General features: G+C 44.9%; 1 pseudogene; it reads right to left on the reverse strand.

The window, feature by feature from the left end:
* Positions 1-2,877: 2,877 nt before the first annotated feature.
* LOC119306815 overlaps positions 2,878-13,788 on the reverse strand; it is an 18,161-nt pseudogene continuing 7,250 nt past the window's right edge.

Genomic DNA, 13,788 nt, shown 5'->3' on the forward strand with positions numbered 1-13,788 from the left:
CTCTAGAAGTTAGCTATACAAGGCTAGAGAAGATAAAACTAGCAATACAAGATATGTCACGTTCAACAGGAGCAAATGGAGCTTGAGAAGACCAAGGTGAGGGAGCACATGGAGATTAAGAGAGAGAAGATAAACATACGCCATTGGGCGCCTTGACCACCACAGCACTAACCTAGTCTCCTCCGGCCTCCCTTCCGTGCTGAGTTGTCGTGTAGGGTCCAGTCGAGCCGCCGCCCCTCCGACCTGGCAGCCGGCAGCGCGCTGCTCCTCCGGCCGCCTCTCTTCTCCCTCGCGTTGGAGACCAACATCTATGCGCGTAGGGCCAGGCTCCTCTCGATGGAGAGCGCCGCCGACGCCTTCGGCGCCGCGCGCAGCCGCCTGCTGGAGATGCTGACGGTGCTTCCGGCGACGGCTCGTCCCTCCGGAGCGCAAAAGGCAGTTGCCCAGCATCATGGACCGGTCGGTGCCGGCGTACGTCCTCCCGCACGCCGAAGCAGGGAACGACCCTGGAGGCGAGCGACGGTGCCAGGGAGACATTGACGACGACCACGTCGACGTCCGCGGGCGCCACGCCGGTCCTGACGAATAGCTCCGCAAAGGCCTCGTCGAAGAAGGCATCCATCTCGTCGAGCGCATCCTGGTGGGTGGGCGAGTCCTCGCGACACTCGAGGATGCTGCACGGGCCATAGCTGTGTTCGCAGATGCCGGAGCGGACGATGACGCAGAGGAGGAACCGGAGCTCGGGGAGGCCGAGGTGCTTGTTGCGCAGGATCACCTCGTCGTCGCTCTGGTGGAGTTCACATAGCTCAACATCTACGACTCCATGACCCCGAGAGTGATCATCTCTGCTCATGGGCAGCCATGGGACATCACGACGTGCTCCACGAGGACCACAATGGAGTGAGGGGAGTCTGAATTCAGCGATGTTAAGGAGCGAAAGAGCCCAGCTCCCCTGTTAAGTGGGATGCCCACTTATTCCTACATAATCTACGTTTATTTTGGTGGGATGCCCATTTTTCGAACACCAAACTGTATTGGGAAGAAGTGGATTTTAGTGGGACTCCCATCTCTAGTCCCACTTGCAGCCTGACTGCAGACACATGAGGCAATGATTGTATGTTTGCTCTTGGATATGCCCTCAGTCCCAACTCCCAAGGAGTAACGTTTCGTTTGTTCTTCCTTTTCGGGTGAACCAGTAGTACAGTACCATTTCTTGTTTGTGTTGTCACTGTCCAACAGCTGCTGATTTTTATTAGCGAAGACTACAACCGTGGTAAAAACCAAGGTACCATAATGTTTAAACCTACACACCCCTACCCTAATGTTTCAATTAAATAATGTGAATGGTAAGAACGGCTCTTTCGCAAGGACTATTTCTAGCAACCATTCAGCCAGAGACTACACAGCAAAAAACAACACACCGCATGGCGTCTTTCCCATGGTACCAATCACAACTTCACAAACTCCATAAAAGATCAAGGATACATCGATCGACTAAAAATGCTTTGGGAACGAGACGGTCTTATTGAATCACCGAGCTAAATATATGCCAGAGAAGCATGTCAAAGTAACAAGCTGCGGTGTTATACAGCAAACTACTCAACATTTTTCGATAAAGGGCGTTTTTATTATCTTAAAATGTAGCATCAAGCGATACAAAGCACTTAGAGTACCACCCGGCCTCTGCATAACTAAGATGCACACAGCCAAACAAAAAAAAAAGCTGACAAGAAAAAAAACCCGACAATTCGGCAACAGTAGAGTCCTATAGACCAACACTATGCCTATGTCGAACGGTTGGTGGACCGATCATGAGATTATGCTGCCACCCATGTTGGGTAAAAACCTCCATAGCCACCTGCTCCAATCGCGTACACACCGCCTTGAATAGCGGTAGGTACTCCGCACGTTGTAGCATAGACCATATACGAAGCGAGTGCGTACAACGGAAAATAACCTGCAGAGGAGAAGCATTTTTGTCATTAAAAATCAAATCGTTTCTACATAGCCAAAGCGACCATAGTAAGGCGTACGCTCCCACCCTTATTAGCGTTTTGAATCTATTTGAAATACCATCCAACCAATGACCAAAAATATTGGCAACACTTGTGGGCGGATACAAATTTGACGCTATTTGGATGAATGACCACGTAGAACGCGCAAACTTGCATTGAAAAAAAAGGTGTTTGATTGTCTCGTCAAGAGTACAAAAACAACACTTCTTACTTCCTGGCCAGTTGCGTCGTGCAAGGTTGTCTTTGGTTAGCACAACACCTCTACGAAGATACCACATGAGTATTTTAACTTTTAGTGGAATCTTTGCCTTCCAGATTTTCTTGTTATTGCTCTCCGGTACCTCAGAATGCGTGAGCGCACGATACATAGAGTCTACCGTGAAAGACCCTGATGTAGTGAGGTTCCAGCGAAACACATCACGCCCTTGCGTCAGGTTAATCAGATCCAGACGGGATAACAGATTATGCCATGACATAAGTCGGGCGCCAACCAAATCCCGCCTGAATGAAATATTCGGCGGGGATGAGCTGAGCACCTGCGCAATAGTATTGTTCTTATCGCGAGCAATGTTGTATAAGGCTGGATATTGTTCTCGGAGACTGGCATTGCCTAGCCAGATGTCTTCCCAGAAACGAAGCAAACTACTCAACATGAGAAGAAAAAATAGCAATTCTTCGGAATTGTAACAAACCATCATCCAACACAGTTGGTTGGCAGAATGCATCCAAACAAAATGCACACTAGTCCCCTTGCTCTCGTTTATCCCGTGTTTCCGATCATACAAACCCTTCATATCAACATTCATTTGTTTACTGAAACTCCCTAAGCCAAAATAATAAAGGTCGGAACATATTGTTGTTATTAGCTCATGACTTTGGTGACCATTCCGGCGCCGACGGTCCCCCCTCCTTCCCTCAGCGTGAATCTTAGACCTGCAATGCATATAACAGACAGATAAGGTTCTATAGTACTAAAGCAATCCCGATGCCAAAATCTCAGAAGGTACGAAATGTAGGTGGACCTGGTTCGAGCGGAGCAGGCAACATCAACTCAAAGATTGCAGTTATGCTGTCACCAGGCATAACCATGTTCACATGCAGAGGCAACTCGATTTTCCCACAGATACTAGTTGTCCTGAAGTAGAACTGTGGGATTTAATTTGAGAAGAAGGCCGTGTGGCGACCGCCTTCATTCTTGGTGAGGACGTAAATTTGGGCCTCAAACTTCTCGTAGGTCTTTACAGTGCCGGGTTTGCACACCACCTGATATTTGCAGGAAATGACACCAAATGAAAATCATCTAATAAAAACAGCAAGTAATACTGGAAAAGACACAAGATAGAGATAGTGTTATAAATATGCAAGATCAAAATGAAGCAACTTATGCAGCAAGATCAGAAACTAGAAAATGTCTGTGCATGACAAATATTCGAGTGAAATGGGTCATTAGGGCATCTCCAACGGCACCCGCAAATTTCCTCCCGCATCTATGGGGACCAGTCCGCGGACACGTATGCGGGAGGCCGCCATCCAACCGTAGTCGTAAATGTCCTTCTCTGTTAAATTTTAATCCCCTTGTGCCAGTGTAGTTTCCGTCAAAGCTAGCCTTCTTGGCAACAAGTAATAAAGAACCTTAATAGAAAGCTAATCACCTTGCCAAATGTTAATTATATGACAAGAAGTAACCTTCCGCCAAATGCCAAAATATATTTGCAAAGCTTCAGCCAAATGCCAAAACACAAATCACCTTGCCAAATGCTAATCATATGGCAAGAAGTAACCTTCCGGCAAATGACTAAATATATATGCAAAGCTTCCGCCAAATACTCAGACACTAATCACCTTGCCAAATGTTAATCATATTGCAAGAAGTAATCTACCGCCAAATGCCCAAATATATTTGCAAAGCTTTCGCCAAATGCCCAAATACTAATCACGATCCGGCTTTTATCATGCTAGCCTTCCGCCAAGTAACAGCAACAGTCAGCGGCCTTCCACCGTCCGGACAAAGAGCTGGGATACGTGGTCCCTTTTGGTTGGTCAGAGGATGTCCGGACTCCCGCAAAGTTTTCCACGTTTATCGCCGTTTTGAGGAAGAAGATACGTTCGGACCGCATCGCGGACCGATGCAGGACCGTGTTGGGTGGGTTCCGCGGTCCGGACGGTACAATCCAAACGGATACGGGAGGTTTGAGGGTCAGCATTGGAAATGCCCTTAGACCATTAACTCAAACATGGCCGCACACTTTAGGCCAAGATTCCAAAAGGTGATCCCATTAGGCCATGAACTTCTTTATTTGATTAAATAAGATCAAAACCGATTACACATACACATGACGTCATGTTAGCATACCTTGAACCACTGGCAAACTGATAAAAGTTTTTGGGAAACTGACTAAATTTTACAGGATTTTCGCCACAAAAGTGCCGACTTTCTTGTTTGCTTGCTTTAAAAAAACGTGTGGTGTGTTCCTCGCAATTCGAATCCGCAATCTTGAGGGACTAGTGGAACACCAAATAGTTTGGACGCTGATAACGCCCACACGTGTGATGGGAGCAACATCCGTCAACACCTCTTATAACACACAGACTGCGCCACGTCACCGTATGCATGCATATGAGATTTTTTTTTTATTTTCAGTTTTTAAGATGTTTTATCTTTTTAATGAAAAATCCGATTGAAGATCCGTTTTTGATCATTAAATCCATCGCGGCGAGTTCTTCGAAACTAGATCTCATATCAGTATGTTTCGATGACTTTTTTTTTGGGTTAAAAGTTATCATGTCTATTGCACATGAATTGGCATTGTGTTTACGCTGACGTTATCATGATATGTTTCAGCTATTTTCTTCTACATTTAAAAGTAAATTTTAACATATTATAAAACAGAGAATTAAGAAATTAGACTTGTCATGAACCATAAACTAAAATTGCCATGATACATGCACTTAAAATTGTCATGGTTCATACAAAAAATAATTTTCATGGTCAAAGTACTGGAATTACCATGGTCAAAATATTAAAATTGCCATGCTCTATCAACTAAAATTGCCACATGGCAACTTTAGTATAAACACTATATATGACAACTATGGTGTAAACATCATGACAACTTTTGAGCAAAAAAAATTCGTCGAGACATATCAACATGGGATCTAGTTTTGAAGATCTCGTCGAGACGAATTTAATGATGAAAACGGATTTTTAATTGAATTTTTTAATTAGGAGATAAAACATTTTTAAGCCGAACCCCAAAAAGATTCCCACTGATGTCATCTGTTTTGACGTGACAAAATGAATGGTAATGGAGGCGTTTGGGCCATGTTGCTTCGTGCCACACGTGTGGGCGTTAACATTTCCGAATAGTTTTCATATGGATGTTGCGGAATCGACACTCAACAGTCTGCGCATTGCGATGCGAGCCATTGGCTCAGTAGCTCGGGCCAAAGCCACCGACCAGCAGCAGATCGATCAGGAGAGGGTCCTCTAGCCGGACTATTGTAACCTAATTTGATACCGCAAATCCATACAAAGCATGCAAAATAAAATCTACATACTACGTAGATAATCTAAAGCTAGCCTACACTATTCGTCGTTCGAGATGTTACTTAACGACCTCCATGTCGGTAGTGCCGGACGGCCCTGCCTCTGGGTGGATGGCTACCTGCCGCACCTTTGGCTCCTTGCCGGACTCTATTTCGGCGAAGATCTCGTCGAGCTCTACATCCCGCTGGCAGAGGAAGCGGCCGTTGACCTCTCCGTCTCCGTTTGGATGGAGTTGAGGATGACCTGCTGCTCCTCCGCTTGGTCAACCTCGAACTCCACCAGCGGCTCGGGAATGGCAAAGCCTTTAGTCGGAGGTGTCAGATCTGCCTCGCCTGCACCTCCTCCTCCTCCTCCTCCTCCTCCTCCTCCTCTGGTTCCGACAAGTCCAGAGGTAGGTCGCTGTGATCTGACCTCACGCCTAACCCGGATCTTCTCAAGGAGCTCGAGCCACCGCTCTGGTGTGAGCATGGCGTACGTCGTGATCCAGCATTGACGCATGGCTAGCGGCGAACCGCGAGCAGACTGAAATGTGGCGGCGACGGGTGGGAGGGGAGGAAAATGGGGACGAGGTAGGGTTTCGGTACCGACGTCCATCTTAAATAGCCAGACTAGGGTGCTCGGGCTGCGCACATGAGCGGCAACACGCGGTGCCATAAATGTGTCCTTACTATTCTCATAAAAATAGGAGGAGACGTCTGTCAGACCGATGGGTTTCTACATGGGTCCGTGCGGTCAGTCGAATGTGGCGGATGCGTCCGGGTGCCCAGGCCTCCCAATATTCGCTTCATATATGGGCTGGATATGAGGGTTGCCAGTCCGCGCATATAGAGCCAGTATGAGCAGCCCGTCTGGATCGTGATTTTTGACCGGTCAATGACCGAACCATCAGCCCGAGCGTGTAGGGAGCTTGCAGAGCCCAACTGTAGATGCTCTTAGTCCTACTGAGAGCACAGTCGTGGTCTTCAACTTTTTATCTTTTTAAGTGAGCAAAGTCTGGACTCTTGCAGAAAATGCCCTGTAAAAATTAATCGATTTGTAAGTGATTCAAGGTACGTCAACATGGCAGCCACATGGACGTTTTTTTCTCTTTTGAATTGGTTTTGCCTTTATTTGCTTTAATAAGCGAGTTTGTGGTCGGTTTATGATTGGTTCAAGGTACGGCAACATGGTAACCACCTGGATGTTTTTTTCTCTTCTGTATTAGGTTTTGTCTTATTTGATTTAATATGCCGAGTTTCTGGTCTAATCTAGCCATTTTTCTGAGTTCTTGATCTAAAGTGTGCAAACAGTTTAAGTTAATAGTCTAATGACGTATTTCACGCCTCTAAGGCTAAGAGCAAAAGTTAATTACTTTCTCCATCTCATAATATAAGATCGTTTTTCAAGCCTTATATTGTTATATTGTGGGAGAGAAGGGAGTGGGTCCAACGTCTACACATTCAACTAAGAACCAGGCTTACTGACCTGACCACGCTCGACATCGCCGCACTTAAGACCACGGAGAAGAAGACAAACATAGTCACCAGCCTGCACACAGGGAGTTGTTAGCACAAAGCTCAGAATCAGTCAAGAACAATGCAAATTCTTCTTTCAGAAATGTTACCTCTCCATGATCCATCATCTTTTTGAACATCTCAACACCAGTAACTGTGGTCTTCACGGGACCACTCTGTGACCAAGAATATATTTCATCAGTGTAACATCAAGGTAGCAATGTAATGGGTAATAAACTTGTGAGGACAACTAGGAAACTAGAGCAACCAGCCTTTGACTAGTGTTGCATTTAGGCTCATGCGTGCATAGCAAACATGGGACCAGATATACTGCACCTACAAGCAATAATCACATGTGCAATTTCACTAGGATTTACCATGATAATGCGTATCTTATTATTTATGGGACCAACTATTTAACGGGTTTCCCTTCAGGGGTTAATGGAGTGGGTGCTCATGGGAGCCTCTCCAGACAGCGCGTGGTGGGCCCAGCAGCTGCCACGTGTCTTGCACCGGACGCACTCATGGTATCTTATTTATTTTTCTGCATGCATTTTGGGTTTTTTTGGGGTTTCTTTTTTACTTTTCTGCTTTTGCTTGGTTTCTCCTAGGTTTTGGCGCAAACAAATAGTTTCGTTTTTGTTTCTTGAGAAAAGCAGTGCTTCTTCACGAGAACCACAGCATATGCTTCCGCAAGAAGGACAGTTGTCCTTAACTCCGTGCATTTGGTTTAGATGGTTTCGTTTATATGGTTTTTTTTTTCTTTGTACGATATTAATACTTTCAAAAATAAGGTATGAAATTAAAATATGATTTGGTTTCGGTATATAAAAAATTATTTTGGTATGGTTTCGGTATATACCATAATAACCAAAGTTGATGCAAATTTGAAAATGATACAATAATAATTTGTAATTTTATGACTCAAAGCACATAGTTATAATAATAATTTGGAAATGATATAATAATAATGTATAAATTTATGACTCAATATATGGTATAACTTATATAAGTATATATGCATGCATGGTTTCATTCCTTGATGGTTATGGATATGCTTAACATTTTTTAAAGAGAAAATAACTATATTACAAGAAAAATATACGTTCTTAGCAGGTAATCCAGCTCCTATACAAGAAAACTGACTAGTTATATGGTTGTTCGCCTCAAGAAATATAAATATTTTTTTACTTCAGTTTATTCGGTTAACCGTTTGATTTTTTGGTGTATACTATAAAAGCCGAAATTCAACGATATGGAAAGTTCATACGATACCGAAACCAGACACCATACATTACTTAAAATTGGTTTGCTTTGGTTTATTTTCAGTATGGTTTTTTGGTTTGGTTTTAAAATGCACGGAGTGTTAGTGCTTCCTGAAAAGGGAAAATCACAGTCCATGCGTCCACAAAAAGCACAGTTGTTCTTCCCAAAACAGGAAAAGAACAGCATATGCTTTTGCGAGAACTATAATTATGCTTCCCAAAAGGGGAAAAGCACAATTGTGCTTCTACGATTTCTATGAGAAGCACAATTGTGCTCCCTGAAAAAGGGAAAGGCACGGCATGTGCTTCCGCGAGAAGCACAACCATGCTTCCTAAAAAGGGATGTGCTTCCTAAAAAAAATTGAAAACTACAATTATGCTTCTGGGTTTCGGCTTTTTTATGTTTGTTTTTTTTTCATTTTTCTCAATTCATGTTGTTTTTTTGTTTCCAGTTTTATTCTGTTCCCTCTTTCTGTTTTTTTGGCTGAAAAAAGTTCATCAAAACATATTAACATGGGATCTACTTTCGAACATCTTGACGAAAAAGGGTTCGTGATTTGGACGCACAGCTCAAGAGATAGACCATTTTGAAAAAATCGAATCTACAAAAAAAAAAGATAGCTCCCAAGATGCAACAAATGGTGCACCTGCAGGGCACAACTTGTCAGCGCCAGAGGAAGTGAGAGTGACCTTTGCGGGAGATACCACTTAATTAGTTATTTTCAGTTATTTGTCAATACATAATAATTGCATAAAGCTAGTCAAATTCATGAAATATATCACAATGGGCCAGCCATGGCCCATGGGTCAGGGACACTATCAGGCATTAAAAAACAAATCAGGTTCTAACTCACCTCCATCAACCCTATGACCTCAACATCCTCACCAGTTTTAATTACCCCCGTTCAATACGTCCAGTCACAACAATACCATGATCCTGCAAATTCAAACCATAATCAGTGTTATAATTAGCTAGCAACGATAAGATCAGGTAAGACGAATGTTTGATCTTGTCATTATGATTTATGGACTCATGATCTTAACTTCTCAAGGATACAAATATTCCTGATTATAATGATAGATAACACAGTGTATGATACGGCATGATCATTTAATATGATACGATATTATATCATGGTATTCAATCCTCTTTTACCTCATTTAATTGTGTGCCACCTCACTAAAAATGCCTTGTTGACATGAATGATATTACCTATAATACTCCCATTGTGATCAGACATACCAATATATTACCCAAAAATAATGACTGTGGAGGGACGGAAATTTTTTAAGTTTGGAAATTGAGTACACACAAATATTGTCAACTTGTTTTTCAGAGTTTCAGAGTACAGTGCTGCAGGGTCCGATTACGTTAAACAGAATGACAACGGAAGATACCCCGACTAAGAATGCATGCCAACTAGGAGTATTAAGCAAATAGAATAGCCAAGGTAAATATAAATAAGAAAAATTAGGATAGTCTGATCATGAATAAGCAAAATTAGGATTGTCTAATCATGAATAACAGTTGGCTAGGCTTTGTAACAAGCAGAGTGAAAATGTAACACCAATAACTGTACGCATATCATAGTGGTTAGCGCAGCGATCAAAAAATCCAATCACCTGAATTGAGACAATCCCTTCAACTGGCATCAAGAAAGACTTATCAAGCACCCTCACAGGATCAGGGATGTATGAATCGACGGCATCCATCAGTTTCAAAATAGCATTCTTTCCAATCTCCTCGTCCGTTCCTTCCAAGGCTGCCAAAGCAGATCCATGGATGATAGGAATCTCGTCGCCAGGGAACATGTAGAGACTGAGGACCTCTGCACAACAAATTTACTTTACAAGAGAAGCATAATCAACAAACCAAAAACTGACAACTGAAAAATGCTAGCATACCACGGAGCTCCATCTCAACTAATTCTGTTAAATCTTCATCTCGAACTACGTCAAGTTTGTTCACGAAACAAACAATTGACGACACCCCAATCTAAGAATTACAGAGAGGAGAAGTGTCCATCTGCTCAGAGCTGCAAAGAGAAAAATGCTAAAGAGACAAATTGCTGCTGATAATAATGAGAATTTGTGACCTGTCGAGCTAGAATAATATGCTCCCTTGTTTGTGGCATCACGCCATCAAGAGCTGACACGACGAGAATAGCACCATCCATTTGAGCAGCTCCCGTGATCACGTTCTAAATAACGCACAGCAAATTAAGAGCATACAAGCCAAGCGTCAGAGAAGTTTGTGCTAGACAGACAACTAAGCTCTACTCCCTCCGTAAACTAATATAAGAGCATTTAGATCACTAAAGTAGTGATGTAAACGCTCTTATATTAGTTTACAGAGGGAGTAGAATGCAAAGTTGAGATGTGGCAAGAAGCCATTCTGATATGAAGGATTATGCTGGAAGCTCATAAAGGTCAGTCACCTGATGACTCTGAATTTAACATATGCAGGCAATTCCTTATTTCTTTATAGTAATATAACTTATATCTAGATCATATATTTACCTTGGTGAAATCGACGTGCCCTGGACAGTCCGCATGCACATAGTGCCTCTTGGCGGTCTCGTATTCGACATGAGCCTGCGTGTGTAAGACAATAGGCTTTGGGGGGGAACCGACACAACCCTCTAGGGGTGGCCTATCACATATATATATATAATGAGGTGGTATACAACGTTACAATATACACATGTAAATACAGTCTAACACCCTCCCTCAATCTTAGCCACTTTCTAATGAATCTAGAAGGGTAAGATTGCGCCTGCAAGTCTCAAACTGTGGCAAAGGCAATGGCTTGGTGAAGATGTCAGCCAGTTGATCCTTGGAAGAAATAAACTTGATCTGTAGTTGCTTCTGAGAGACACGTTCACGCACAAAGTGATAGTCAACTTCAATGTGTTTCGTTCGGGCATGGAATACCGGATTTGCAGAAAGGTATGTAGCACCGATGTTATCACACCAAAGAACAGGAGGCTGTGATTGGGGTATACTTAACTCCTGAAGCAAGGACTATACCCAGATGATCTCTGATGTGGCATTGGCCACAGCCTTATACTCGGCCTCAGTACTGCTACGCGAGACAGTAGCCTGTTTCCGAACACTCCAGGCAATCAGGTTAGAGCCAAAGAAGACAGCATAACCCCCCGTGGATCGCCTGTCATCCGGATTGCCAGCCCAGTCTGCATCAGAATATGCTGAAAGACAACCAGAGTCAGACGGCCGAATTTGCAAACCATGAGCCACCGTGAAACGAATATAGCGCAAAATCCGCTTAACAGCAGACCAATGAGTGTCACGGGGTGACTGCAGATACTGGCAGACTCGGTTAACAGCATAGGAAATGTCTGGTCGCGTGATCGTCAAGTACTGGAGCCCACCAACAATACTCCTGTACTCTGTCGCATCAGAAGAAGAAAGAAGCACACCATCAACAGCATTGAGCTTATCAGTGGTAGACATGGGTGTAGTCGTCGGTTTGCACTTAAGCATCCCAGCTCGCTGCAACAAATCCAGAGAGTACTTCTTCTGCGTCATAACAAGGCCAGCATCACGAGAAGTAACCTCCACACCAAGAAAGTAATGAAGCTTCCCAAGGTCCTTGACCGCAAAATCAGCACCAAGTGAGCGAACAAGCGCAGTAGCAGCCGACTGAGAGGAGCTGACCAAAATGATATCATCTACATAGACCAACAAGTACATAGTAACCTCAGGCCTTTGAAGTAGAAACAATAAGGAGTCAGCAGTTGACAGAGATGATCAGACGACAGAGATGATCAGACGACAGAGATGATCAGGCCAACGAGGAGCCTGCTTCAGACCATAAATTGCCTTGGACAGACGACAGAGATGATCAGGGCGATCCGAATCAGAGAAACCCGGAGGCTGGCGCATGTAAACCTCCTCCGCCAAGACACCATGAAGAAAAGCATTTTGAACATCAAGCTGACGAGGAAACCAACCTCGAGTAACAGCCAGAGAGAGAAGAAGTCTGATGGTAGTAGGCTTGACCACTGGACTGAAGGTGTCTTCATAGTCAAGTCCAAAACGCTGTCAAAAACCACGAGCAACCAGACGAGCCTTATAGCGCTCAATGGACCCATCAGAATGCCTCTTCACTTTGAAAACCCATTTGGAATCAATGACATTTACCCGTGATTGTGGAGGAACAAGAGTCCATGTCTGATTGCGAAGAAGCGCTTGATACTCCTGCTCCATGGCCTCTCTCCAATGAGGAATGCGCATAGCAGCTTGATACGTGCGTGGCTCAGAGGATGGATCTGCGAGAGCAGCAGACATGCACGCCGCTAACCAAGCAACTGTGCCATCGTGACGTTGCTTAGGCTGAAAAATGCCACTCCGACTGCGCGTATGTGGACGTAGAGCAGCAGCAGGAGCCGGCGGAGGCGAAGGTGACGGAGACGTGACGGTCACCGGAGATGCAGGAATCACCTCAGGCGAGCTCGGGACAGACGACTCCGGGCTGCATGGCGAAGACTGGCCCGACGACAGGGGCTCAGAGGCCATGGGCGAACCGAGAGTGGGCGAGGCTAGCTCCGGTGACACCGGCCCAGACGGCCTTGGCGAGGCGAGAGCAGGCGAGGCCGGCCCTGGTGAGAAGGGCCCAGACACCCTGGGCGAGGCAGGGGCGGGCGAGGCCAGGCCTGGTGATGACTGCCCCGACGCCCTGGGCGAGACGGGGACCGAGGAGGCCGGCCCAGTCGGCGGGGTTGCAGGATGCGACGATGGCGAAGGCAGCCCAGAAGCCAGAGGCGACCGGGCCAGGACGTCGATCGGCCGTGCATGAGCACGGAAACCGAGGCCATGCAGGGGCGCCATGTGCTCCTCATGCACAACAGAAGGTGCCGAGGATGAAGGCGATGGCGACGAAGAGGAAGATGGCACTTCCAGAATCTCCAAACGAGCCCCACGACCAGTGCCTGCACCATGGTTAGGCAACAATAGATGAGAATATGCAACATCATAAAATTGGTCAGAAGCAACAGAGGATGAATGCATGACAGGTGGCTCGGTAGTGGACACAGGGAGTTTGGCAAAGGGAAAAACATGCTCATCAAACACAACATCCCGAGAGATGTAGACACGATTAGTGGGCACATGAAGACATTTGTATCCTTTATGAAGAGAGCTATAACCAAGAAAAACACACTTCTTGGAACGAAACTCGAGCTTACGCTTGTTATATGGACGGAGATGGGGCCAGCAAGCACACCCAAACACCTTGAGAAAGGTGTAGTCCGGTTGTTCATTAAGGAGAACTTCAATGGGAGTCTTCATATTCAAAACACGAGTGGGAGTACGATTGATGAGAAAACATGCAGTGGTGAAAGCATCACTCCAAAAACGAAACGGAACAGATGCATGGGCCAAAAGAGTCAGACCAGCTTCAACAATGTGACGATGCTTACGTTCTACTGAACCATTCTGCTGATGTG

Source organism: Triticum dicoccoides, chromosome 5B (genome assembly GCF_002162155.2).
Source record: "Triticum dicoccoides isolate Atlit2015 ecotype Zavitan chromosome 5B, WEW_v2.0, whole genome shotgun sequence".
Classification (NCBI taxonomy): domain Eukaryota; kingdom Viridiplantae; phylum Streptophyta; class Magnoliopsida; order Poales; family Poaceae; genus Triticum; species Triticum dicoccoides.